The sequence below is a fragment of the Orycteropus afer genome, unplaced genomic scaffold, assembly GCF_000298275.1.
Source record: "Orycteropus afer afer isolate SDZICR_OR568_19922 unplaced genomic scaffold, OryAfe1.0 scaffold00315, whole genome shotgun sequence".
Classification (NCBI taxonomy): Eukaryota; Metazoa; Chordata; class Mammalia; order Tubulidentata; family Orycteropodidae; genus Orycteropus; species Orycteropus afer.
The window spans coordinates 3,868,316-3,871,763 of record NW_006921902.1 but is presented as its reverse complement, the minus strand read 5'-3'; positions in this window follow the sequence as shown (position 1 = coordinate 3,871,763).

Here is a 3,448-nt window from a genome sequence, read left to right as displayed (position 1 = left end):
TCGTCTCACCTATTTTGGTCATGTTGTCAGAAGGGACCATTCCCTGGAGAAGGATGTCATGCTTGGTAAGGTGGAGGGTCGATGAAAGAGGGGAAAGCCTTCAACGAGATGGATTGACATGGTGGCTGCAACGATGGGCTCAAGTATAGCAGGGATCATAGAGCTGGTGTGTTATCGGGTGGTGTTTCGTTCTGCTGTGCATGGGGTTGCTATTAGTTGGAAATGACTCGACAGCACCTAACAACAACAACAACATTATTTCTTCAGTATTTCTCCCTGTGAGAGCTCTGGCTGCATAGTGCATAAAGCATTTGACTGCTAACCAGAAGCCTGGTGGTTCAAACACATCAGCCACTCCTGGAAAGGAAGATTGGGCAATCTACTTCCATAGAGATACTGCCTCAGAAACCCAAGGAGGGGTCGCTATGAGTCGGGATCGACTCAAAGGCTGTGAGTTTAGTTTGGTTTGGTTTGGTTTTATTTCTCCCTGTGCCTGCCACCCCACCCATCTGTAAATGATAAATTTTGTGAGAGAAGGCATAGTTCTACTTCATCCTCAGAGTACCTACAAAACATCTTGTTTAATACTTAATAAGTGCTTGTTGATGAGTGTTAAAGATTGTATGTGGGCAGAAGGGCACAGCAGAGGAACTGGTGACCCCCAGCATCCCAGCAATACACAGTCAGGTTGAGCTAACTCTGCTCTCCAGTTGACAGATGGTCTGCTTGTTTACTGTGGGCAGAGGGGAGTGTCCAACTCTCTTGGCTCTATCCAGCTGTTCCCTGGAAGGAATGAAGTAAGATGCCTGAGGATCCACAAGGTGTCCTGGAGTACCCATGCTTTTGGAAAGGAAATTAAGGGTGAGCATCTCTCAGTGCCAGCCTGTGTCAAATTATTACAAAGAAGAAGAATGACAAGAGAAAATGAAAAGGAAATGGGCTGACAGCCCATAGAGTAGTATTTCAACTTCAACACAAAACATTCAGTAGTAATTATAGAATAACCTTCATTTAAATGCAAATAAGCCTGTAATTAAGATAAGGGACCTGCCATTTGCCAGCATTTTTGTTGTTTCTTTTTATTTTTTAAATTTTGGGGGTGACAATTCTGGTTTCTCAGACATTCCTCTGCTTAATTGATGAGTAGTCATTATGTTTATGAATTGTGTTGTGACTACATTATTTGGATAACTGCAGAACAGAAATTAGTGTCACTTACTTCCAGCTGCCCCCAGCAAAAGGAAAAAAAAAAAATTGTGTACAGTTTTGCATAATGTTGACATAAGCAAAGCTTCCTAAGTGCCATGGCTCCGGACGACATCAGATAATGTGCTGTCCCAGATCACCAGGAGCTTGAGACAAATGCACTGAGTTAAGAATTATAGCAGGAAACAAACAGTTTTCTTGATGAATTCTAGCAGAGCTGCTGAGCCCTGAGAAAGCATTAGCAACTGCACAAAGTGTATTACTTCATGTAAAATGGGCAGAATGGAGGATGTGGTTTTTAGACGTTTCCTCAATGAGATCTTCAGAGAGGCAAGAAAAGTTAGTTGACACTGACCTGGCCAAGGTATTAATGTTGTTGCATAAGACAAATCTCTTAACCACTTTTGCCAAGTTAATATTCACACATCACTTATATGCTACTCACTCTGGGTGATTCACAATGTGAACTCCCAATTGAACAAATACATATTTGGCATCTACTAAATGCTCTGGTGGTGTAGTGCCTAAGGCATTTGACTGTTAACTAGAAGGCTGGCAGTTCAAACCCACCAACCACTCCACAGAAGGAAGACCCAGCAATCTACTTCCCTAGATATACCACCTTAGAAAACCAAAGAGGGGTCGTATGAGTCAGATCCAACACCACGGCAGTGAGGTTTTTTTTTTTTTAATGCTAAGAAAGAAGCCCTAGTGACACTATGATTAAACCCTCTACTGTTAATCTAAAAGTCAGAAGCTGGAACCCTCCAGTGGCTCCATAGCAGAAAAATCCTGGTAATCTTCCATAAAGATTGTTGCTGTTGTTAGGTGCCATGGAGTCATCTCCGACTCATAGTGACCCTGTGCACAGGAGAACAAAACATTGCGTGGTCTTGTGGCAGCCTCATGATCCTTGCTATACCTGACCCCATCTTTGCAGCCACTGTGTTAATCCATCTTGTTGAGGACCTTCCCCTTCTTTGTTGACCCTCCACTTTACCATGCATGATATCATTCTCCAGGGAATGGTTCCCTCTCACAACTTGACCAAAGTAGGTGAGACAAAGTCTGGCCATTCTCGCTTCCAAGGAGCATTCCAGCTGCCCTTTTCCAGAACAGATTTGTTAGTCCTTTCAGCAGACCATGGTATTCTTAGCATTCTTTTCCAACACCACAACTCAAAAGCATCAACTCTCCTTCCATCTTCCTTATTCATTGTCCAGCTCTCCCATGCATAAGAAGTGATTGAAAATATCATGGCTTGGGTTAGGTGTACCTTAGTCTTCAAAAAAGATATCTTGGCTTTTCAACACTTGCAAGATGCCTTTTGCAGCAAATTTTCCCAGTGCAATCCATGGTCTGATGTGTTGACTGCTGCTTACATTGGTGTTGATTGTAGAACCAAGTAATATCCAGTCCTTGACAACTTTCATCTTTTCTCCAGCCATCATGGAGCTGTTTATTGGATCAGTTGTGAGGATTTTTGTTTTCTTTATATTGAGGTGTAATCCATACTTCAGAATGTAGTCTTTAATCTTCATCAGTAAATACCTCAAGTCATCCTCAATTTCAGCAAGCAAAGTTGTATTGTCTGCATATTAGAGGTTGTTAATGAGTCTTCCTCCAATACTGATGCCATGTTCTTCTTGGATTATTGCTCAGTATACAGGTTGAATAAGTATAGTGAAAGGATACAGTCTTGATGCAACCTTTCTTTATTTTGAACCATGAAGCATCCCTTTGTTCTGTTCAAACAACAGCCCTCCTGATCTATGACCAGGTTCATCATGAGTACAATCAAGTGTTCTGGAATTCCCATTCTTCTCAAAGTTATCCACAATTTGTTTTGATCCACACAATTGACTGCTTTTGCATGGTCAATAAAATATAAGTAAACATCTCTCTGGTATTCTTTGCTTTCAGCTAAGATCCATCTGACATCTACAGTGATATCCATCATTCCACATGCTCTTCTGAATCCAGTTTGCATTTCTGGAAGCTTTCTGTCAATATACTGCTGCAACCATTTTTGAATTATCTTCAGAAAGATTTTACTTGCATGTGATATTAATGATATTGTTTGATGATTTCCACATTCTGTGGGATCACTTTTCTTTGGAATGGGTACAAATATGGATCTCCTCCAGTCAGTTGGCCAGGTAGCTGTCTTAAAAATCTCTTGGCATAACCCAGTGAGTGCCTCAGTGTGACATTTGTTTGTTGAAACATCTCAATGGGTGTT